Source organism: Leuciscus leuciscus (genome assembly GCF_965113295.1).
Source record: "Leuciscus leuciscus genome assembly, chromosome: 8".
Taxonomy (NCBI): domain Eukaryota; kingdom Metazoa; phylum Chordata; class Actinopteri; order Cypriniformes; family Leuciscidae; genus Leuciscus; species Leuciscus leuciscus.
In genome coordinates, this window is record NC_138732.1 from 21782144 (window position 1) to 21808722 (window position 26579).

The 26579-nt window shown below is 36.8% G+C and overlaps 1 long non-coding RNA gene across 1 annotated transcript; it reads left to right on the forward strand.

Annotated features, from left to right (window-relative positions):
- The first annotated feature begins 22755 nt into the window (after positions 1-22755).
- Positions 22756-24708, forward strand: LOC309504276. Its single transcript, XR_014208044.1, has 3 exons — positions 22756-23659; positions 24152-24208; positions 24639-24708. It is a non-coding gene; the product is annotated as an uncharacterized lncRNA (long non-coding RNA).
- The last annotated feature ends 1871 nt before the right edge of the window (positions 24709-26579 follow it).

Genomic DNA, 26579 nt, shown 5'->3' on the forward strand with positions numbered 1-26579 from the left:
TTCAAACAGCTTTTGGGGAAAATGTCGGGACAGATTAGGTCAGCAAGGGGCAGACGGTGATGTGGTGATGTAACCTGTGCAGTCTGAGGCTTCTTGTTGGTGCTCATACAAATGGAATTCACATTTCAATGACATCTGCATTTAGACACAGACAGACAAAACTGAGATTTAGCCCTTTAAATCGTACACCGTCTTTTTTTCTTTCGACTGTCAAACACAGAGGGGATTGAAATTCAGACTTCAGTCTTAAAAAAAATAAAAAATAAATTGCACACAGAGGGAAACAAATTCTTCTCAGGTTGTTAGCTTGCTCTCACCTGTATCTGCAGACACACATCTAAAAAGGAAGTTCAAGTGTGAAAAATTTGATTTACATTGTAGTTATCGAAAGGTGTAAATTACGCTACACAAATCTTATTCATTTCTAACTCGCTCTTGTCCTTATTTCACACCATGGTTCATCAGATTATTTCTTTTGGGGCTGATTTCCTGCACAGCCTCTTCAGAGACTTGTTATAACTGAAATATATTTTGACAGCTAAGAAACCAGGTTATAAACTATGAAGGTCTGTACTGTCATAAAATAAAAAAGCCACAGGTCAGAGCAGAGGATTTTTGGACTGTAGCTTCCTCCCAGCACCAGTCTCAATGATTCAGGCCAGATAAAGGGCCTGACCCTCGCAAACACATCCTGCTCCTCATCGTTCCTATACTGGCTGGCTAGCAGAGGCAGACGGCTAGGCTGGAAAGTGTGATTGGCCACATGAAGCTCCGTCTGAATGAACTCACTGCTAAAAGGTCAAGTCCAGAAAGAGGGAAATACAGTATAAGGAACAAGAGTTTGCTAGTGAAAAAAGTTTCTATGCAAGGAGACGCTGTGTAAAAGTTTACAAGTATGAGCTCAGAAACTTGAAGTTTAAGGAAAAGTGGTGCTTGCTAAAGCTGGATGTGAACTAGTCTCAGCCTCAGACGTCACGCCCACAAACCGTTGGCTGAACGTCTGATGCATATGGCACACTTTTCTGGAAACACTTCAGGAGTTTCGAAGTCGCGATCTGATTGGTTGAATTCTACAGGATGTCCGGGAGACGTGTGTGTCGCTAACATGACGCTGAACAAAACGAACTGTGATTGGTTGGGTTACATGTCAGTCAAACATCCTCTGGGGCGGTCCTTGGCCAAGAAAAGCTCAGATAGAGTCCAGACCGTCAGTCTGAAGGTATGGCTACGCGAGACTAGATGTGAACAAACCCCTATTCAACTATGGGATGTAACACGTCTTACAAAATTGAGCTACGGACATGAATGAAATGGTGTGGCCTTCTGCAGGTGAGGTGTGCTATTATTTCTATGATCAATCAGACTTGTTTATTGACTTGTTATGTTGTTACAGTTAAATAAAACTTTATAAAAAAATATATTATATAGTAATATAAATATAAAATATAATTCAGTATCCATTTTAGATGAGAAACTTAAACCAAACCAAAATGAAATACTATCTTGGCAACTAAGAGTGTTAAGTTTAAGTTGACGTACTAAAGTTACAAACTGATTAAATAAATAAATAAAACATTTCTAAGCCTACTTTTAAATTAAATTGATATAACTTTATTAATAATCAGATGTGTTGATTATATAGATGATATACTAGCTATAAAAAAAAAAAAAAATTATGGTCAGACCCACTCAGATAGCACTTCGAAAAATGTAAAAATTTTGTTTTTTTGGTTAAGCTTCCTGAGACAGGATTAAATCCTACATCCTTACAGTGCCTCACCGCTGCCACAGACGTCACAAGTGTGCCCACTGCTGCTTTGCCACGGAGCCGGCACACTGACATCCTTAATGCATGAAAATGAGAGCTCAGTTACAAGTGGATGTGTTTGATTGAGTGACCCACATCAGAAAATGCAGGCCGCTCGACCATCAAGAACTTCCTCCGTTGGCACTTCTCATATACAGTACAAATCAATTCTCAAGATGCTTTTTAAAGTAATCAAGTTCGAAGAAAGCATCCGAAACAAGACCACTCCATCCACCCAAACTGGACAATGCTCACGCCGCACATGATCTCCATGGAAACAGAGGAAGAGTAGAACACTCCAAGTGGCCTCCTCCTCCCTCTCAGCTTTCATGTGGAAATGTATCCCACTGTTTGAGAGCAGAATGAGATGGAGGGAGGAAGCCACGAAGAAGAAATGGAGAGGGAGATGGCCCCTTCACTAGCAGGATGTCTTGCAAGTGGCCCGAGTGCTCCTACTGTTTCCTGAAGAGCTCCAGGAATAGTCGTCCTTTCCGCTGATCCTCTTTGACAGCTATGCCACAAGGGGTTTGTTTGTTTGTCTGTTAGAGTTCATTTTCAGGAGTAATTTCTTCATAGTGGAGAAAAGGTAAAAAAAACAAGTGGTAGTCTCTCTGAGACATTTATACTTTATGATGTTTGCAAGCAAACTTTTTTATTATTTTTTCTAAATGTGATTTGTAGTGATCTGTAGATGTCAGGAATGAAAGAAGAAGCGGTGAGAAAATGAATAGAAGCAACTATTCAAATGACAGCATAACAAGACCAACCTTCAAGCATCTAAGAATAAATTTTATATTTTTGACGTGCAATATTTTCCTGCTAGGTAAGGGCTTTTAAAAGTAGATGCATCACACAAACACGCGCGCAACACACTGACAACATTGAGTTTGGCAGAGAGCAGAGTAGGTGTCTGATTTCAGCTAGTATTTCAGGCCGCCGCAGGATATCTTTACTGTCAATGTGTTTGTGTACCTGTGTGTGATACTAGAAGCTGTGCTAGTGTGTGTCAGAGAGATGCCCTCACCCACAGCCCTGATTTCAGGTCAACTCACTGAGAGAAGAGGGAGATGGGATGTAGTACAGCACAAGATGCAGGGCAGTTGAGACGGTGATTTTCTGATGCCAGTCTGTGTTTAACAGAGCAGCTACTGTACATACATTCGTGCCTCAACAGACACAAGCACCTGTGAAATGAAACTGATACTGGGATATAAACATCATGTGTGACTTCTGCATCATCACTGATGACATCACTGAATCAAATTGAAAAAATGTCAGTGTCTGAGTGTGGGGGGAGAAGGTGAGAGATTTTACAAGAATACATTTTCTACAGTTTTCAGAAGCTCAACAATTGGGTGCTGCTGAGATCAAATTACAAATAATTTATTTTAATATAAGTTATGATTAAATAATTAAAGGGGGCACAATTATAAAAAAAAACTAAATCAATGATCTTTGGATTAAAAGAGTGCATTGTACAATGAAAACAGCTGTAATGGAAATCTTTCAAAGCTGTAACAGAAAACTGTGTGTCCAGTCCAAGGACACCAGTTATTAAAAAACTCCTTACTAAACTCCTTACTAAACACTAAAGCACATTTAATATGTTTCTAGAACTAGACAGCCACTGCCACGAAATAAAATACAAATTGAAATAAACGGCTGTTAAAAAGAGAAACTCATGAGATTGAAAAAAATCATGCAAACAATGCTGTTTTTACCAACCCAAATGATGCGGTTCAATTTGTCTCTTTAGTGTTTTAATTTTTATTTAAACAGAGTGACCTACGTTGTTGGGAGCTGCAAGAAAAGTGAGTCTGTGTCTTAAATGTTTCATATTACAATCATATGATTTATCATCTGCACAAAACCTTCACCAACCAACTTCCCCTTCATGATGTACTACACATACTCAACAAATTACCCGTTTTTACATTTGCTTAGTTTGCAGTATGTTGTCAGGAAACCAGCACAGGTAAAATTAAAAATTAAAAATACTCCTGTACTTGTGTCATTGAATATGCTTTAAACAATGTGAAGAGCAAATTACACATTAAACATTTATATTCTAAAGGGTGTTTTTTTGTTGTCATGATTTGGCTTACGTGCATTTCATTGTGTTGCTGCACGGGTACTCACTGCTCTTTCCTGAAATTTTCCTGAATATTTCCTGAATACTTCAAATAAACTAAGAAAAAATAAACAGACACTCCATTCTCACACACATTCATAATTTAGCCAGAGCCTCTGCCAGCCACAGGCAACATGCCTCTAGTTGTTACAGACATGCACAGCTTCACAGCGCACCTTCACACAGCATATTTCAGCAAACATAAACTCTAGCTCACATACAAACACAATTGCAGTGCTTTAATTATCTTAGTCTATCTATCTATGCATGCATGCATGTATGTATGTATATACGTATGTATGTATGCATGTACTATCTATGTATCTAGCCTATGTATCTATGTATCTCTCTCTCTCTCTCTCTCTCTCTATATATATATATATTTTATTTTTTTATTTTTTTTATTTTTTATATATATATGTATATATATTATCTTATCTATCTTGCCTGCCTGCCTCTCTCTCTGTCTCTCTATCAGCTTGTACTGAATGCATGTTTTTGAAAAGTAACGAGAGTTCAGCATCTTTTATTTTATTTTTATATAATAGAAATATCATTTTATAATAGGCCACAGACGGCCTTCTTACATTCTTTAGTATAAAATAGAGTCCATAGTTGACTTTATGATGTCCAAGAAGCAGCAAAACACCTCCAAACCACAACACACCCACCATCATCGTGCTTCAGAGTTCTGTTCCTGTTACTCATGTAGGTGTTGGATGGCAAACTCCAACCTTACCTTCATATTCTTTTTTGAGAGCAGAGCCTTCTTCCTTGTTGAGCTCTGATGTAGAGCTGATCTGACTGTTCCTAAAGCTGCATTTAGATCCCATGATGATACCTTGGAGTCCTTGAAGACTTCCTGAAGCACCTTGAACTCTGTACTTTGGGTGAATTAGGAGGAATGGCCCATCCTGGGGAGATTGCTAGTCTGAAACCTAAGCTGCGTCCAAAAACCTAGGCAGCTGACTTGCCTCGCTGTGAATATTTAATGACTACAATACTGATTTATGACTTGAAATGACATACCGTAATAAGGGGAAAATGTTGGCCAAAAATTGACATTTACACACAAAATAACTACTAACCGCAAATTTCAGACGCCACCTTTATTTTTTAGCTTAACTGTCACAGAATGGAACAGCCCGTTCTCATCCTAGGGCGTCATATATTGACGCTTTTGACATTTCGTCTACATCGAACGCACATGGCACCCTTTAGCGTCAATATGAGACGCAGATAGAAATGGGCCAGAAGGCGCCTCCTAGCGGTCTAACCCTATTCCTACACTACACCTAAACCTACCCATTACCGAACAAAGCTCTGTGCGTCTCATATTGACGCTAAAGGGTGCCATGTGCGTTCGATGTAGACGAAATGTCAAAAGCGTCAGTATTATGACGCCCAAGGATGAGAATGCGTTGCAGCCCGTTCTCATCCTAGGGCGTCATATATTGACGCTTTTGACATTTCGTCTACATCGAACGCACATGGCACCCTTTAGCGTCAATATGAGACGCAGATAGAAATGGGCCAGAAGGCGCCTCCTAGCGGTCTAACCCTATTCCTACACTACACCTAAACCTACCCATTACCGAACAAAGCTCTGTGCGTCTCATATTGACGCTAAAGGGTGCCATGTGCGTTCGATGTAGACGAAATGTCAAAAGCGTCAGTATTATGACGCCCAAGGATGAGAATGCGTTGAATGGAAAGCACAGGATTGTGGGATCTCAAATGCAGCTAAGGATATATTTATGCTGCCTTCAAAAACCAGATGAAGTTATTTCAGGACAAAAGAAGTTTGGAATTTTTCATGGTGTGTACATAATGTTTAACAGCATTGTATCAATCTAACTCGGCTGACAATAATTGGTGATTGTTTAATTTAAATACTGAATTTGAAATATTGAGGCATAAAATCAACTAAAGTTTAATTACACTATTTATGTGTTTAAGCATATTACAAAATTAATAAAACAGAAGTATGATGAATTACTCACCAGTTTACAGGTGTAGTTTTGCAATGCTAATTGAGTCTTTAATGAGTTGTGCGTGGCAGGTTCTGCTGCATTCTCGTGTCTTTCCGAAACTTCAACGTGACCTGAGAATCAAACATGGAAAACATATACAAAAATAAATCACATTTAATTAAATGTGAAAGTAAAAATTTTTTTTTTTATAAAATAAACATTCAGTTCATGGAAAGTGTGCAACAATTTCAGACACCAAAACAATGGGTTCATGGTCACCGTGATTTTGCCAAGTATAAGTCATGTTCCTGGATCAACATTCCTGTACAAAAATGTATTACTAACCCTATGCCTACTAACCTCCTAACTTATCCCTAAATTCAGAGAGTATTGATAGGTGAATCACACTGGTGTAGAAGCACCTAAACTGTAAACTTGCATCAGATCTGAATGGTTGATTGTAATGTTGTTCCAGGATCAACAAAGATGTTGATCCAGAAACATTTTATTGGTGAAATCATTTGCTATATCCATGTTCACTTTATTAAAAAATTATTAAGAAATGGGGACAAAATGTTCCATGCCATGTTTTGATGATGATATTGGAACGCATGACAAGCATATAGTATAAATAAACTTGGATGCACTTCTGTTATTTCTGAAGCAGTTTTCTGAAACTTATGGATGCAACTTGGCTGCTGGAATAATGGGATTAATTAGTACAGTATATTAATGGGTCGCATATGTACATCTTTGATTGTTTTATGAAAAACTGGGCTATTAGATAGAATGTAAATGCCAAGATGTGAATAAAATGAAACTCGTACACTCGCTTGAGGTGGATAATTTTTTATTTGACAAAGATCTGCACAGACAGTGATGGAAACACATTACAGAAGAAACTCCTAGTGAATTGATCAGGAATATTCATTTTGAATAATCATTCATGACTAGAATCAACTTCGGACTAACTGTTGCATCTGAAATTTTGCTGTGATCATTCTGAAATTCTGTGTTCTAACATTACAAAGCCAGATTGTAGAGTCGAACAAGTCGAATACATGAACTGTGCTGAAGACCAGATTTATTGACACTTTTGAAATGTATCTTAGATCCGCACTGCAAAGTCATAATGATGTAGGAACGCATATTGTGCTCCCAGAAGAATTCCCGGAAACAACAAATGTTTTTATTATGTTTTGTCTGCGTGTTTTAAAGTTTCAATATCTTATTAACAATATTAATTGATTATGAAATGAAAGTCATCCCTAGAATTTCCAGGGAAGTAAACAGTTTCCATTCAAGATTTCTTATGCACATTTTTTCCTGTTGTTCCGGGACCTCGGAATTGACAAATTAAACACTGTCTATTGTTGAAACAGCAAGTGGAAAACAAACACACAAATGGCTAATAAATTAAAAGAGTTACATATGAGATGTTAGAATACAATTCATTAGAACTACTACAAACAAATCCATACTGAAAATAGCACTGTAACTGGAAAGAGGCTACCTGAATTATGCAGTTATGAATCAGGATTTAAGTGTGAAAGCTCCCCAAAGATTAGGCGAATGAGTATAAGTGAGGTGAATTAAAAACCTTGCTTGCCAGCCCATATTTACAAAACTAATTAAATTCGCACTATTAAATCAAACATATCAGATAGAAAGTACTTAGCATTTTTATAGCTTCGCCATGCATTAATGCTTGTGCGGGCATTTGCAAGCATTGAGAGGTTTCGCTCTCTGCAGGTTTGAGTGTTGCAGGCTGTCTGGAGATAATTAAGACACTGGTGTCCCCTTCAAGTTTCTACGCTAATGACACAACATGCTACACCATATGGCCCTATCGCCTGGGTCCACCATGGATCACTGTTCCTTCAGCCCTCCATAACAGGGCAAAGTGTGTGCCCCATATGATGATAATGACATGGCATTCTAGGAATACCATGTAAACATTACAGTATATGATAAAATGATAATCATGCAGTACCATGGATCTGTATATATTAAACTAACATGGTATTACCATATGATACCATACACCATAAAGTTTTGTTAAGGACTTCAAATTAAAATGGTACTTTTTAGCATTTTTAGACGTAACCAAAAAAAAAAGTATGAATCATTTAAATCGTTTTATTACATCAAGGTATTTAAATAAATAAATAAAGCTAACTTTCAGGCATTTTATTTTCTTAAAAGTATTAAGTCAGAAACACACACAATATATAATATGATTTGCTTGATAACACTGACAACCTATAGTGTATGTACTGTATAGCACTTCTTAATCAGTGTGTGGTAAGGGTTAAATACAGTGAAATCAATCCAGGCACCCATTGTCAGGATTTGACATATTGGCAGACACAGCCAAATGACCCCTCTCTGTCTAATGTACTGTTCAAATGCGCCAGCCTTTCGCCTAGCTAGAATTAATAACAGAGCAATTAAAACCAATGGGGATTTGAGTCCTCTGACAATTACATCTGTTAAAGTTTGAGAGCATTAATGCTTAAAAATATTAATTAAAGTGATTTATTTGAATGTTAAAATTATATTAAATATGAGTGGAGTGCTCAAGTAGCAGAACTGATTAGAGACTGATTGTTGTAGCTGAGATGCTGATTCTTGTTTAAGCATATTTAAAATGAAGGTAACGGTCACGGAACGGAAGAATGCAACACACAAGTAATATCCAAACAATAGGTTTATTGCATGTGTGCAGAGAACAAGCGACGTGAGCAGGTGAGTAACTCAGTGAAAGGATAAGTTGTCTCATGATAGCAGTGAATGACAGTTCTTATCGGTTTCAGATGGAGATGGCAGATGACTGGAGAAGACTGAAGACTGGCTAAGAGGATCGCACGGGTAAGTGTCTCAGCGGTAGGTAGACAGGTAAGTAGTTAGGAATTACCAGACCAGACCAGGGCTGCGTTTCCCGATAACGTTGTCTCTTAGCACGCTATGAAGAGTCTTAAGGTATAACTTAACTAAAGGTATACCATTTCTAGGCGTGTTCCCCGAACCATACCTGAGGAAGCAGCTTAAGATATACCTTCTTACGTGTGAGGTTACCAGGTGGCGATGGTGCTGAATTGGTTGATATCGATGGCTCGAGAATCAATTATTCTCTTGTGCAGAGGCTGCTTCACTGCATTATGTGAGAAAGCGGTGTTCTTTATAAAAGAAGCACTTTAGAAATAGTTGAAATTGCATTTATTAGGACTCATGGGATATTATAAAAAATAATTCAAACTATACTAGCCTATAATAGCCTAGCCTACATATTTTAAAATTGTATTATATATTGCTGCCATAATAACCATTACAAAAAAACAAAACAAAAAAACATGTTCGCTGAGGTGGAGCTGCGATGAAATATTGTTCTTGTAAATACTTTCCAGCATTTCAGTAATAAAAGTGTACATCTTACGAACGGTGCTCGGCAGTGATCAAAAACGATTTAAACAGTGAATTTTGAATCTCTTCTTGTAAACTCAGAGATGTGGATTCAGACGGCAATTAAATTACCACACGACCTGTTTGTCAAAAAACAGTAGGTAGGCTAATTTGGCCAGGGATTTTTACGCGGGTTGGGTGAGAAAAAACACTGACATTATGGATTTGGACGGCAATAAAATCACTGACTTACCCCTGTAAATGTTTAAAATACCGTACGAGCACATGAGAAACAATTAGCGTCCGAATAGGACTTGGACTTTTCACTGGCCTTTGAAAGCGCTCCGCGGACGGCGCCGTCTTTTAGAACAACTCTTCGCTGTATCGCTGCCATAGTCTGAGCAAACTCCCCACCACAATCATTCCCTTAAATAGACTATTAAGCCTTTAATGGTTTGTCAGCTGATGTACCTTTGGATAATTAAAAATCTAACAACAATCTGTATAATGACAATTTTATTCTTTGCATGAAAACACTTGAATTAGCCTAATTGAACACTGTCTGGGTGTATTAAAACATAATTATATTCGTATAGACCTGCAACAGTGATAAGGTAAAGCTAAGAGTGGTCCAGACCAACTGTCCGAACGTATGACTTACAGAAGTACTTAACAAAGAACGTTTCGGGAAACACGTATTAACGATAAGGTACAGCTTAAGGTGTAACTTAAGAACGATGTAGTGTTAAGAAGGTTTTGAGAAACGCAGCCCTGGCCTGTGTGTTTGGTGCTAGCTTATATAGACAGGTGCTGATGAGGGTAATCGCAGACCGTTGTGGGGATTGTGGAGCGTGAGCATGTGTGAGCCAGGAGGGATTCTGGGAAACGTAGTGTGCTGAGGTGACTGGAGATTGTGACCGTATCACACATAGACATATAAATTGTATCATACTATACAATATTACATTCTATTAAAATAACTGTTTTCTACAGAACACTATAGTGGACAATACTGTAAAGTCTATAAAACAATACACACAAAACATTTTCTTTTTTGTATTTTTGAGAGTTTAAATATGCAAAAGTCCCATATTTATTTTGCGAATTAGAGAGAAATTACAAAACATGATTTAAACAAACGTTTATTTTTCATTAAACTACCAGATTGTCACATGGAGCTTGCTTCATCATGCAAAGACAAGCACAGTAAGTGTTTCATGTAATTTCTCTCTCAAGTAGCAAATGTATGCAGTCTCTAATCTTAAAGGCTGCACAGGACTTGTTATCTTAACACTTGGATTGAGTTTAAAGAGAAAAAAAATCTCATAATAAGACGACAGGCTCAGACCTTTTCAGCTGTACGAAGTTTTGAACATTAGGCCACTGGTCAGGCAATAGGACAGAGAATAGAGAGGATTGGAGAAGCTTTGAAAGAACACAATTCTGTAATAGGGACAGGACTCTTTATTTCAATTAAATTGTTGGAAGGTGCACAGGCTTTCTACGTATTGTTTCATTTTTAATTGATGCCTTTAATGGGGTCAATTAAAATGCATGAAATTACACTCCTGGATTCACAGAGCCAAAATGTTTCCTTCTTTAAGCATTTGTCAGCGGAGGCATTGAATTTCTGATTTCTTCAGACACCCATTTCATTCTCATTTGCAGACAGACAATCAGAATGTCATTACTGTGTCCACACTGGGCAGCCACAGGAGTAAATGAGCAACTAGATAGGCACGGGAGGATGAACAAGGACCTCAAATACACAAAGGGAGGAAGGGAGTGACAGAGAGGAGAGATAAGAGCTGGAGAGCGAGGGGCCGATGGAGGTCCGGGTTGAGTGACGACTGAGACTAGACTCGTCTCTCAGGTATCCAGACCTGATCAGGTGGCCTATCACTGTCACTCTGGTTAACCATCTAATGTCAATGTCATTTACAACAGGGTCAGTGACACAAAGCCTGACCTTTCCTTTCAGCCCTTACTCAAACAGCACAGTGTAGCTCTTTTACTAGTTACTAGTTTTTTACAGCAGAAAAAAAAAGATACCACAGCAAAAACAAATGTGCCATTTATTTTTAATATAACACACTATAAGATTAAATATGATGTAAATTACAACTAAAGACAACAGAATGGCATGCAGCCTTCTAGTTCCAATCATTAATCTTTTAAAAAGATTATAAATTATTAAATTAATTGAATAATTACAAAAAATTTACTAACTGGACAGTCAGAGGCCTATTAGGCTGAATTTATTTGTCAAAATCCCATACATTGACACATATTCAATCTTTCAGAGATGGGCATTATTGACTGAGAAGCGCATTTGAACGCTCATCTGTGTAAATATACATGTGAGCGGTGTACAGATACCAAAGAATGACTAGTATTATTACATTTGTGAGTATCTACTTAGAACCAAAACTCTTGATGGCCCTTCCTCAATGATCAAAAATTAACCTTGTAATATGTCACTTCCTCCTGTCTAGAGTAATGTCTTGGTGCTTTAGCTATTTTATGCTGTGGCGAGACAAACTCTTTGAAATGGTAAACTGCTCAAGTCCAAGGTGTGACTTATGGTAAAGGTTTGTCGGTCAGCCTGTGCCCATAACCCCTTGACGTACCCACTTGGCGAGGATCCAGAGACCTGTTTGGCCACAGAGGTACATTTCCATCTCATTCATCACGGACAGACAGATAATCAGAAAGTCATTACAGTAGCCTGACACCACCACACGCTCCAGGAAGACAGAGTAATTGAGCAGTGCAGAAGGTGAGGACAGCAGCATGAGCCAAGGCCAAGGGATAATGAATGCGAGATGTCTTCCTGCTACGGGAGGAAAGAGAGAGACGGCTGCTTGAGCGAGAGAGAGACAGAGAGAGAGCGAGAGCGGGGTATGTGTATTTGAAGATAAGCATTATCATTAAAAAAGGAGCTGAAAGTTGTAGTGTTTGAAGAAAGAAAGAAAGAAAGAAAGAAAGAAAGAAAGAAAGAAAGAAAGAAAGAAATACTTTTTAAAGATGGAATCACATGTGTGATCTCTCTTTTTAAAATAGCAGACCCTATTACAATGGCAGACCTCTGCTCCATTTCATCTGTCCTGAAGCTTTGTGTTGAGCGTTGGCGTTTTGTCGATACACTGGTGAAGCTTCTCTCTTTGTGTTCTTCTTTCATCGAGCCACACAGAATGCTATCTGTCCATCTTCAATGAGTCCAAAAACATTGGCTCCACTTTCATGAAGGATTACATCAACGCCTGCAAACTGCAGAGGCATGTTCAAGGTTGATACTGAAAACTGCAAGAGGATTGCTGCACGTGCATATTGCTTCCACATGAATCAAACAGTGTTGGGTAGTAAACAAATAAAAGAAGTGACTCTGTTAACTCAAAAACATTATCAGGACCTTGTCAGCAGTGTAGTGACAAAATGTTTCATCATTGCTTTTATGCTATTGCATTGTGCACAAATGAGCTGAAGCAATAACAAAACACTCTCCATAAATGTCTTCTCTCGGTGTTGGGAAGTTATTTAAGTGAATTGATTTGTTTTCTGTAAATGGTCAAAATTTCAATTTGTTAGCTTGATTTTTTAGGCATTTTGCATTTGTAAACTGCAGCATAGCTAACTACTTTTCTAAGGCATATGTTGAGTGTTTCAGAGTGAAATGGGATATTCAACAGAAAATAAGTAGAGTGCAACTTTTACTTAAGGAATTGATTGGATTGTGAAAAGTGGCTGTTCCAAAGAATGGCAATATGTGGCAGAAAAAAAAAGAGTGAAAGCTAAAGGCAGTAAAAAAAAAAAGAAAAAAGAAAAAAAGTTTCGATAGCTTCGGAGGCAGAATAAGGGGACGTTTCATAGGCCGGGCTTAGACTAAACCAAGATTAGGCCTTAGTTAAATAAGGGTAAATAAGAAAAACATTATTGATGTGCATCTTGAGTGCAAGTGGCTTTCAGTTAAAACAGCTCAAACATGCATTTTAGTCCGGGACTAGGCTTAACCGGGTCTGTGAAACCGGGAGTGAGTGTTTTTAAAACATGTATTTCTTTTAATGTGATTGAAATGTGCCGTTCATGAGACACTGAAAAAAAAAGTAAATATACATATCATATATCATAGCTCTGAGGCTTGCATGTGTGTAATGCATAGTTGCATCTCACTGAGAAAATAATCGTTGAGAAAATTTAGCTCTAAGGTTTGTTTTTCCTCCAATTTATCAGACTATTTTAGGTCTAAACCACCTTTTCCAATCTAATCAAAATGATCAATTGAAGTCTTTTCAGTCTGATTGAGCAGTCAGTCCGATTATTAACAGAATATTTGGTTGCATTTAAATGTAGCTGTTCAAGAACAATTAAGAGCAATCAAGAGAAAATAGAGATTCCAACACTGGAACTGAATCATTAAGGAATGGCATCAAAATGTGTTCCTGTATTCAAAAGATCCCACAGATGTTTTGCTTTCTAGTTGGAAACTTTCTGATGAGAGTGAAGATGTATTAAGAAAGGTTTTGAGCCACAAACCAAATCAATGAGAGGAAAGATTGTGGTTGGATCTCATGAAATATTAAACTGTTTACAAAAGCACTTGAGCAGCAGGAGCTCTCATCTCCACAGGCCTGCCACCTTTTATCTGGCCAAATGTTATTCAATAGTTTATCGTTTTCTTTCTGACTCCAGCTTTAAAATTTTTGCATTGTTATGTGCTCTATACAGAGAGAGTGTTGCCATCATTGCTGATGCTCATCTTCAAACGTAAAATCGTAATTTCACTAAGTGCTTTGAAATTGAGTGAGGTATGAAATCAGTTCGCTGTGTCAAACATCATTTGAAGCGTTGAGTCCAAAGGGTTCTTCACAGTGGAAATTTGAGTCTTAGAAAAGCTGGCATTTTCTCTGAATAACTCAAGCTGGCATTCTGAATTTGGGTACGGCGTGTTTTTGTAGGACCCCCTCTAGGATGAATCGCACTTCCATGATCACTGCTCTCTAACCAGACAGACAGAGTGAGACCATAAACATCTGTCTCTCACCAAATCCTTCAAAACCGGAGCAAATAAAACTCACTCAAACATGCACCTGCTCTGCTCCACCTTTTTTTTTCTTTTTGATTTTCTTCACTCTGCTCTCATGTAAATGAATGAAAACTATTTTATTGATTTCGAAGCAACGATGTGCTATACACCACTTTAAACAGTACTTCACATCATATATTCAACAGTGTACAGATTTAGTCAAGAATAAAATGTGAAATCCACTTTCAAGTGTTCTTGACATTTTCATGGAAATACTAAAATTATTCATTGAGGAAAAATTAAGGATCTTAACTAGTAGTTTCAATCAGGTACATTTCGAACAGTGTTTTGTTCTCGGAGAGACCATTATTTTAAAGCACTGCAAAAGCCTCTAAGTGCCATCTGAAATTTTCTTCTAGAATGATCATTTTTATCAAGCTTGTATATTTAAGTTCAGTAATTTCACTTAAATGACAATTCATAGGTAATTTTCATTGCCATTTAAGTGAAATTGCTGAACTTAAATATACAAGCTTGATAAAAATGATCATTCTAGAAGAAAATTTCAGATGTCATGTGCTTGACATTTTTGGCAACAAGGAAGTGAAGAAGACATTAGCACGTTAATTATTTGTTCAGTTTCCTGCACACACTGAATTGTTTGAAGCGTTTTCTCACTCGGAGTCGTAACAGGAAATTTAAGAACATCAAGAGCATTGGATAAAGTGGCAGTGGACCTACAGTCAATTGAAAGCAAATCTGCAAATGCATTTTTTACCAGCGATTAGTTGAACATCTGTGTATGCTGTCTGTGAACAAGCTACATTTGATTTCAATTAATTTAGGTAATACATTTAACAACCAAACAGATTATTACACCATGATACCACTACTACAAAGTATGACATCAACAGTTTTTTGGACATATACCTTATTTTATACATTAAATGAATGAACTATCCCACTATCCCTAAGTAATTTGTAAGTATTGCGCAGTCGCGACGTCCTGTTCGTCTTGAAAACAAATGCCTATGCTCAGACACAGTTAACTAGTTTTCTCTCACCTGCAGAAATATACATTTGATTACATTTTGGAAAACAGACAGAAGATCTGTCAATGTGCATTTGAACATTGTTCGTGTTCAGATATTCAGTAACGGTTATGAGTGCGAGCACATGTGAAGAGTTTTTTTTTTACTGTCAGTGGTTGCTGTGTATTGATACTGTTTAAATTGTCACAGTTGTGTTTCTGTCTGAGTCTTGTTTTCATTAGTCACATGTCTTCCTTTGTTCTTTTTTCCCGCCACTCTTTTGTTTCCACGGTAACCTTCATTAGTTCATCTGTCACACCGGTTTCCTCGTTAGTCTTGTCAGCTGTGTCTTGTTTCCCTGATCTGTTTCCCTATGTATTTAAGCCCTGTGTGTTGCCTTGTTCATTGTCCGATCTATGTCGTATTAAGTGTGTGTAAACCTTCTGTCTGTCTTTGATGTACCTGTATGATTTATATTGAGAGTAGTGCATTGGAACTTTTGACTCTTTTTTTTGTCTTCTGTCGGGACAATGGTTTTATTTATTTTTTTTGATCAGGGACAATGCACAAAAAAAAAAAAAATATATATATCTCAGAATTTAGTGTGACAAATTTTCTCAAAGGGGGAGCAGCGATGTTATGGATAATATTTAATGGGGTTTTCAAAATTCAAAATGTTATATTTACTTTGTACTTTACAGTGATGGTACTGGCAAGGCTTTTTATCATGAATTTTTATGGCCCTTTTATGTAATGATTCAAGTAATTTTAACTATGTTTTACACGCCTGAGACCAACTAGACATGCAATACAGAAGATATGGGACAATCATAGTATTGAGGTATATATTTGAGGCTTCCGTAGTTAATGAATTTCGAATATGTTTATAGTTCATCAAATAAAATTTAAATTTATTACCAAGTTTTTTTATGTGACTTTTAAAACCAAGGTTCGAATCAAGTATTAGACCTAAATATTTTGTTTCATTTACATTTTAATTTTTTTGTCCATTCACTTGAATTTCTTGAGTTAGTTGTAATTTGTTTATTTGAAAAAAAACATTGAGACTGTTTTATCAACGTTTAAGGTCAGACAGGACGTCTGCATACATTCTGCAACTTTTTGCATCTCTTTTGATAATTTGTCAGCAACCTCCAGCTCGTTTTCCCCAAAAGTGAAGATCACCGTATCATCAGCGTACATGATACGTCAACGTCCGAACACACTCTAGGGAGGTCATTTATATAGATGCTAAAAAGCAAGGGTCCCAAAATAGACCCTTGCGGCACTCCCATCGAGGTGGCTCTAAACGTAGATTGGATGTTATTCACTTGTACACACCGATGTCGGTCGCTCAAATAAGATCTTATCCAGTTTTGGGTGAGCTCAGACAGACTATATTGATTTAATTTACTATAGAGTATCTGGTGATTGACAGTATCAAAAGCTTCACGCAGATCAAGGAAGACTGCTCCCACCACCCTTCCCCAATCCACATATGCCCTGATAGTTTCCAAGAAGTAGCAACAGGCAGAGTCTGTTGAGTATTCATGTGTTTTCTAAAGTTTCTGTGTGATATGCAATGATAAAGTCCAAAAGCTGTACCTTTTCCAGAAAGTATTGCTTCCTCTACAATACCTCGCACTGGACCCTGCCCAAAGTAGTGATAGTGACGGGAGAGAGGAAGAATACACGTCATAGATTGTTATTGAGTCAGGCATTTGGGTACATTGTCCTATGCCAGTTTGGAAGATGTGATCCACACTACAACCAGAGGTCAGGAAAGATGCCACTGCATATTGATTTCACTACATTGACAAGCAAATGCTCCAAAAATGAGGACTAAACAGGTGAAAATTTGAATCGTGTGGAAAGTGTGGGCTACACTGAAAAAGAAGAGTCTTATTGATTTTCACCTGTGCTAAAATCATTGATTTGGAATTCCAAGAAAGAAATAATGTTAAAGATTTTTTTTTATGTTTTCTTCTTTTAACATTAAGACATGGTTTCAATATTTTCCAGGCAGTGAAATTGCATCTGAATTTGCGTCAAGTTTTTTGACATTTTCACATGCAGGTTCCAAATTAAATATAGTAGCACAAGATGAAATGGAATGTTAAAAATGCTTTTAAATGTTTTTTTGAAACACTAAGACCTTTTCACTACTTTCAGATTGTGAAAATGCATTTGAATGTGTGTGAAGTTTCAGAGAATTTGCCAAAAAGAATTAACCCTAATAGGACAAAGTCAGTTATAAATGACGGAACCTTAAAAAGGTCAAAGGTCAGATTTTGAAAACTAATCATTTATGTAACATATAATGCAATTTATTTCATAATTAGTCCTGTGAGAAAATATTTTAACACTGAATTTGTATGATTAACTACATGTATAGCAAAATAATATTAGTAAAAATAATAATAATAATAATGCACACAATATATTTTTCCATCATTCTAACTTTTTGTAAGGTAAATATTATTTTTAATATTTAAAGTAAATATTTGTCAATGGGGTATAAATTTGATTGAAAACTTGAATCTCTGAAAAAGTCTTAACTTGTGCAGTTTTGCTTCAAGTAAATCTATCTTGATTAAAGGAATAGTTTTTTTTTTCATGGAAAACAAGATAAAAATATTAATTAAGAATTAGTATTTTAAAAATATAGACTTTCTTTACTTAAAATACTAATTAATTTAATGGAAAACGAGAAAAAAAAGCGCTCCTTTTTTGAAAATATTTTTTACACACAAATGAAAATTATTTACACACACACACACACACACACACACACACACACACACACACACACACACACACACACACACACACACACACACACACACACACACACACACACACACACACACACACACACACACACACACACACACACACACAAAATGCACATGCAAAGCTTCAAAGACCTCATTCACTCATCCAGAAAATCCTTTCAGCAAGACCATCAGAAGCAATATACAACACACAATTATTTTTCTCTCTCTCTCTCTCTCTCTCTCTCTCTCTCTCTCTCTCTCTCTCTCATACACACACACTGCACAGTAGACGCTCTCGACAACACCAGCATGAGTACATCCCTCAAGAGCTGTTCTCATTCATGAAGATTACCCATAATGCACTACAGAACGTGCCACATCACTACGGCTCCTCTTTGTACACTTTATTTGAAAGACCTTGCTCCTACCATCAGTCCATTCCTAAAAAAAGTGAGTGATGGATGGAGTACAGAGAAGATAGGTTTGGATTGAGTGATGCAGAGAGTTTTGATAGAAGCCCTGCCACTCAACATCTCAAAGATATTAGTCCGATCTCATTAGCTGCCACTTAGACCAGCACAACAACTGCAGGCTGCTGATCATCACCCTTCTTATTCCTGAAGACTAGCTTCACATCCCTCCTTTCCTTTCCTATCAATAACTTGCATCTTTACCCTCGGCCTGCTCTTCTGAAAAAGTGTGTTTTAATTGTACTGAATATGCACTTGTAGTGCACTTCAAATCTTAAAAGCATATACATTTTTTTTTTATATATAAAAACTTTACTAGCAGACAATATAAAATAAATAACACAAAAGGCTACTTAAGTGTGGTCTGACATGGCTGTGTTTAACACTCAAGTACACAATCTCAAATTATTAGAAAAGTTTACATTAAAGAACATTACAAATCATGTTTTAATGCTCTTTTTTTAACCTTTATAAAAATAACATACTAAAGGACGTATGGACTTATAATTTTAACTGTAGTGTGTTATTTGATAAAACATCTTGCAACTTTATTGTAAATGTGTAATAATATACACTGCTCGGCAAAAAAAAATAAAAATATAAAAAAAATAATAATAATCTGTTTGGATTTAAATGGGCAAATGCTTAATTGTCTATTGGATCATTATTGCAGTGATTATTATTTTTCTAGCATGTTATATGTTTGGCAACAGTTCTTCTTACACTAAATGATGGAGTGTGTAGCTAATTGGTGAAGTGTGTAGTCATTTCTTAAACAACCATGTAGGAAGACACATCATGGCCATATTCCAGGATGACAATGTCAAGATTCATCAAGCTCAAATTGTGAAAGAACGGTTGGGAGGGAGCATGAAGAATTCATTTCACACATGAATACAAGATCTTGACCAGAAAAAAATGACGCACCTCTTGATGGAAATACGTTAACCTTATTTCAAAGACTATAGAAGTTATTATGAAATTACATCTTTTTTTGTTTTGTTTTGTTTTGTTGTTGTTTTTTTGCATGGGAGAAGTTCACCAAGCAGATTTTGCCAGTCCGAAGATGTCTTTAACACTGCTGAGTTGATCTGTCAAGATGCGATGCTGTTGTTTTCTGTCAGCTGTGCTGGAGAATCAACAACCGGCAGATACACTGTACTGTTTGTGCTTATTTTAGATGTGAATTACTCTGTTGGCATAATGTTGATTCCTGAACTGGTTCCTTTGACTATAATAAGTAGAACTGTAAGTAAAATACATAAAAACAAAATAAACGTGTTTATAAAAAAATTATAATAATTTACTGTAACCAACAAAACCATATCTGAAGCTCACAAAAACTAAATTGAAAAGTACATTTGAAAACAGTATTTAAAAAAGACTACTTTAAATGCCAAACTATAATAAGCTTCCTCAGCGGTAAAACAATTTAATCCAGTTCCTGCACTCTGTGCCCATCTAAAGAGATACCTGGCATGAAAATGCCATTTGCGTGTGTGAGTTGTGCATGTGTGTGTCTGTGCTGGCTAATTGACAAGATGGACGTTTGTCATAAATAGTGCCTCAGTCCACCGGGTGTCATTATATAGTAATTTCCTGGTCTAATGTGTATGGAGAGTGTTCATTATTTGTGACAGATGGACTCTTCTCTTCCTCTTTGAATTCCTGCTCTCAGAGAAGCCGAATTAGAATCTACAAATCTGACAGGATCTTTATAGTCTCTTCAATTTCATCTATTCACTGCGTGTGTACGTACACACACACACACACACACACACACACACACACACACACACACACACACACACACACACACACACACGCACACACACACACACGCACACATCTTTGTGAGGAAGTTCATTGACAGAAAGCAATCTCTAGCTCCTTACCCTAACCCTACCCATCACAACTAAGTGCCAAACCCTTAATCTAATTATAACCTTATCCCTAAATACAAGTCTTAACCCTCAAACAAGTCCTAGCTTAACCCTTTAAAGGGTTCTCAGAAAGTGAGAACTGGCCAAAATGTCCTCACTTTACTCTTTGCCCTCACTCCAATGGTCTAAAATTCAAACCAGTCCTCACAAAGATGGTTGTGTAAGCACACACACACACAGGTTTCCATGTTTTATGGGGACTTCAGATAGACGTAGCCTAATGTTTTTTATACTGTACAAACTGTATATTCTGTCCCCCTACACTAACCCTGCCTCTAAACCTACCCATCACACAAAACTTTCTGCCGTTTTACTTTTTTAAAACACTTCATTTGTTATGATTTGTAAGCTGTTTTCCTTATTGGGACATTTTTATTGGTCCCCCTAAGGAAAACAGCTTATAAATCATACCAAATGAAGTGTTTTAAAAAAGTAAAACGGCAGAAGGTTTTGTGTGATGGGTAGGTTTAGAGGCAGGGTTAGTTTTTTTTTTAAATTGTTAAAGATTTGCTGGTATTACTATCCTTGTGGGGGCATTTGGTCCCCATCACTTTGGGGATACTACACACACACAGACACACACACACACACACACACACACACACACACACACACACACACACACCACACACACACACACACACACACAATTAAAAGCACGTCAAAATAATCCACTACACTCTACTAAAAGATTTTGTTATTATTGTGTTACAGCATACAAGAGAGACCAATAGATTATTGAAATGTTCTGTTACTAGTTGCTTATTAGCACAAAACCCGACATTTAGACAGAAAACCTTTTTCTGCTTCTTACTTCTCACATATAGGAGCTTGTGTGTGTTTGCCACATATTACACATGCTCTTAAGTGAGTAATACTGGCGTAGCACACACATGACCTCTTTTGGCACTGTGCAGCATTACAGAGCTTCATTCCATTAGGAGCTCACTGCTTCTGTCACTGCAGAAATGATCTGTGTAGCATGTATACAGGGAAACTGAGACATTTGTCTTAGTTCATTAGGTTCATTGCTATCCTCGAAGACTTTACTTAAAAAGTGTGAGGCTAAAATGCAGGGACCATGTGTATAAAGATGAGACCTGACAGTTACTGACATGCCCCTATAAATCACATACAGTTGGGGTTCAAAAGATTGAATCCACAGTGAACATTTGGGATTCAAATTTTTTTTTTTATTTATTTTTTTTTTTTTTATATTATAATGCCAATATATTGATAAATAGAAGCATTTTTCAAATGTGTACTTTTGTACCCCAGTGTACATTTGAGATGCGTTGGTCTGCCAGACAGAGCTCGAGCTTCAGTGGAAATGTATTTTATCTCTACAGCATCTGTTGATGACATGAATGCATGAATTATTCTCTTGTGTCAGAATGAGGACATGCCAATCTGTGCCATACTCACTGTCATTCCTTCATCCAGCCAGCTGGTGAAATCAGAGGAAACTGCCATTCAATCTTTCCACTCATCCTCTTATATGATCTTTGGCCCAGTTAACCAAGAACATGCTGCAGGATCACATATTAAACAAATTAACCAAATGAAATGCAAGCACTGATGTCCCACACTACAGAAATCCCTCTCCTGCTTCAGACTGTCCACAGCATCAGCATCATGCATACTCAGACACACAAGACTCCAGATGTTTCACTACAGCTGTAAATGCAATATGGCAACAGGTACCAAGAGCTTTAAACGTGCCATACTTAACCTAATTTACGGTTACTTTGTTATAGCCATTCAAACATGGCTAAAACGATTACACAGACTAACAACATCAGGCAGCCATATGTTTCTGTACACTTGTAGTTTAAAATTATGAAATTTGAGACTCTTGAAAACAATGGAACAAAGAGTTGTTGTTGTTTTTACCAATGGAAAAAAAGTAACAGTTGGAGAAACATTTGAGCATATCTTAGGCCTACTTGGTTTTGAGGTATCAATTATGGATTGATATCAGTCATGGCACAATAGTTAGTGTATGTGCTACGTTAAGTCATGGAAGTCATATAGGTAACGCAGATTCGGGTCCAGTCTGCAATCTGTTCTTTCTTTCCTATAATTTCCTATTACTTTCGACTAGGAAAATAAAAATCCCCCAAATGATGGATTAATGGTGATAGACCGATATTAAATGAGTGATTAAAGGGTAACTCTTGCCAAAATACAACCTACACTGTAAAAACTAAAGGAGCCTCAAATATCCTGTCGGATACTCAAGGAACTTCAAAATGTAATTTAAGTGCCTCAAAGCTCTTTCTCCTATAGTAGGGTTACTGGAGGAGCATTGACATTCTTTGAGGTTCTTGCTGGAACTTATGGGATCCTTTAAGCACTTTGTATTTAGTTCAGAGGTTCTGGAGTCACCTTTTCATTACCATGAGACCTCGAAGTGCTTTGGGGGAAAATAGAGGAACTTGAATGCGATAAAAGGGTTATTGGAAGATCTTTTAACATTTAAGTGGTTCCTGGAAGATCTCTTATGTTAAAGCCAGCATCTGGAGGAACCCAATGGTTCTGTGAGGCCAGAATGAGAATATTATTATCCTATTATTATTATTATTATAGGCTACTTAAGTTTGATTCAGTATAGCCTACATACCCAGGTGAAAAAAGACGTACTATTAAAAATGTACTTGAGTGTGTTTTTAGTAGGCCTACAATACAAATATACTTTAATGCATTTTTAATACATTTAACAGTAGCCTACGTCTTTTTCACCTGGGTAGCTTACATTTATTTAGTATCTATAGGCCTATTTTGTTGATTAATTTAAACCTTAAACAACAACACTAAATTATAATAATATTAATAAGAAGAATTCATTCATTATTATTGAATAAATAATAGTAATAAAATAATAATTTTTACCTACTTCTTCATAAATTATTATTTGAAGAAGAAGAACTAGGAGGAGAAAAGTTTTATTCTGTCACGAAACTGCTGCTATTCCTCTGCTGTCGTCGCTTCAGTTCCTCGCGCTGCTCGCGCGCAATCAAAGCTCAGCTGATCGACGTCATCGGGTAACGGCTCCGTCCTCTCATCAAAGCTTCCGCCGTTTGATCGGCTCTCCGTTACAAGGTTTGTAAACTCGCCAAATAAATATAAATACAGAGTCTACTCACTATATATTCAAACACACATATATATATAAACTAAATTGATTATACATTACTACTTTTTTACAGTGTTTACCACTCGTTTATTGCTCAGTATCTGGTATGAAGGTTTTAGCCGCGATGCTAACTACGTTGATCTAACGTAAGTTAATGAACAAATGGAAATTATTGACTTATTGTCTTAGATTGATTTAGTCATTCAATTCAACTTATTCTGTAAAACTGTGTCTTCAAATTGCTGAGATAGCCTAACTAATGTAGCTGATTCCTGCTGTCGTCATTGGCGTTTGTTATGAATAACAAAAGCAGGTTAATATAGTTTGGTCTGTTTTTGTTTAGCCTAACTTTACTTACTACAGGTGCCCTCATTCTCTCAAATACCATTTTAAAGCCATTTACTGGTCAATAAATATTATGTTGTGAATAATCAGCTTTGTTTTTTTTGTTTCCCCAGAACAACCAGTACATTTCTAAAATAATCTGAACATTTCAGAGGCAACATTGAATTACAGTAAGTTACCTACACCACATGCACGTACTTTATTACTATGAACTTTCTCTGTGTGAAATTGTATTGTTTGACTGTGTACTTTTTTAATAAGTTATTCTCTGAAAATCTTCCCTCATGCTCTCAAATCTATAGGTTATACCTTAATCATATGCATTTGAATATAAGACATTTGAACCCTGAATTATAACTTAAAGTTTAGTCTTTTTCGACAAAAAAAGGAAAAAGCTATTATATGACTTCAGAAGACTTACAACACAACCCATAACACATGAGTTGTGAACTCATTGACTATTTTTAGGATCTTTTCTGGGACATTTTTGGAGCTTAACCATTTTTTACATAAATTGTTGCATTGAATTGAACTAGACAAGTGTACATAAGAATAGTTTGAATGAATTACAAAAAAAATGTATGCTTGTGTTTCATGCAGTGATATTGAATGGTGACGGGTTGCATTATGCCTGAGATCTGCTTTCGGGTTCCACAGACAGAAAGTCAAAGGCTACGTTCACACTGCAGGCTGAAACGACCCAATTCCGATTTTTTTGCCCCTATGCGACCTGTATCTGATCTTTTCATGACAGTCTGAACGACACAGATCCGATCTTTTCAAATGCGACCCAGGCCACTTGGGTATGTGGTCCCAAATCCGATACATATCCGATCTTTTCAAATGCGACTTCAGTCTGAACGGCCAGGTCGCATTTATCCGACCCGCACGTCATTGATACGCGAAAAACGTCATAATCCTGCGTTGAAGTAGTCGTCGGTTTGAAAACGGACTGCATATTCGTCGAGCTGAGGTAAATCTGCCGAACGGGTCGACCTCGACGAGCCCGTTAATAAAAAATAAAAATAAAAAAAGCACACGGCCATTATATATACGTTATGTTAACTTATTTGTGCTGAATCTGATATTAGATAGGTCAGCGGCTGCTGTCTGGCTCTTGTGTAACGGTCGCTGCGCGCGCTCGTGTGTGTGTGTGAGAGAATCACAGTTAAAGTTTAGCTACTTCCGCAAACAACAAGTGACGTCGTTGACCGTTGAGTACTCTTCTGCGCATGCGGGTCACTTCTGGGTCATTTCACGTTCACACAGGAGATCACAAAAGGTCGCATTTAATTGGAAATGTGAACGGCCTTGCAAAAAAATCGAATTTTTTCAAAAAATCAGAATTGAGCATTAAGCCCTGCAGTGTGAACGTAGCCAAACAGGTTTGGAACGTCACAAGGCTGAGGAAATTATTTAATAACTTTAATAACCTTACTAACAGTAAATTTTGTACTTTAAAGGGATCTCGGTAAGCTGAAATACAAGTTTGATCAAGAATAAAAATCCTCCTGTAGACCTGAAAATCACTGAAGTGCCTGGACCATCCACCAGAAAAGAGGAAAAACAAACAGAAAATGAAGCTGATGCACCTTTTCACTTTTCTAACTCGTTAAGTACCTCACGTGTCCCTTGTGAAGATTTTATAATTGATTGCATTTTATGTTGCAGCGAGTAAAGGTGCATCACATTTGTGAATTTCGTGAAATTACACAGGCAAAAAGACAAAATTGCTGATCGTGTGGATTCTTATTGAAATGACTGAATTCACCAGTGAACATTCACAGAACAACAGATCATTTTACTGCACCTTAACTCTGTTAAAATGGAAAATGTTTTCTGCTTGTTGTGACATAAGGAATACTGTTTCCGGGTCGAAGCCTCTACCTCTACTTCTACTTTCTCTATCTTGTTTCTAGATATTGAGAATACTCAACAACCATTTATGGGAACTGTTGATTCAAGTCACACATTTAAGCTTTTCAAAAGGCATAGTGTACATTTCAGTCTCCAGTCTCACGGCATCCCAGACTTCAACATTTTATGATTCAAAATAGCTGAATAACTAACCATCTTAGATTTCGGAATAGAGATAAAGGTTAGGATCCTAATTTTCAGGAATATTACAGCACAATGAGTGTATATTAGCACTGTTTGTTGTTTGTTTTTGGCATCTGATAGAGCTTTTGGACTTGGAAACAGTGACGTCAGACTTAACAAGCGGACTGAAACACATGTTTTAAAATTAAGTGAAGATGGACATTTTTAATTAGTCAAAATTGTAATTTTTTACATTGATTTATTACATGGAACATGTGTTTTCCATGCATTTTGTTGAGATGTCTTTTCTTGTGTAGCCTATTGTATACACATGGTTGATTATTCATGTTAATTATGTATTATACTATTTTTTGTGTGTGTGTGTATTTATTGATATTAATCTATTACTAGCTTTTTTTTTCAAGTGCATGGAAGTGTATGTATTAAAATGGATCTAAAATATGTAATAAACAATTCTTATTTTGTATTTGGTTCAGTTTG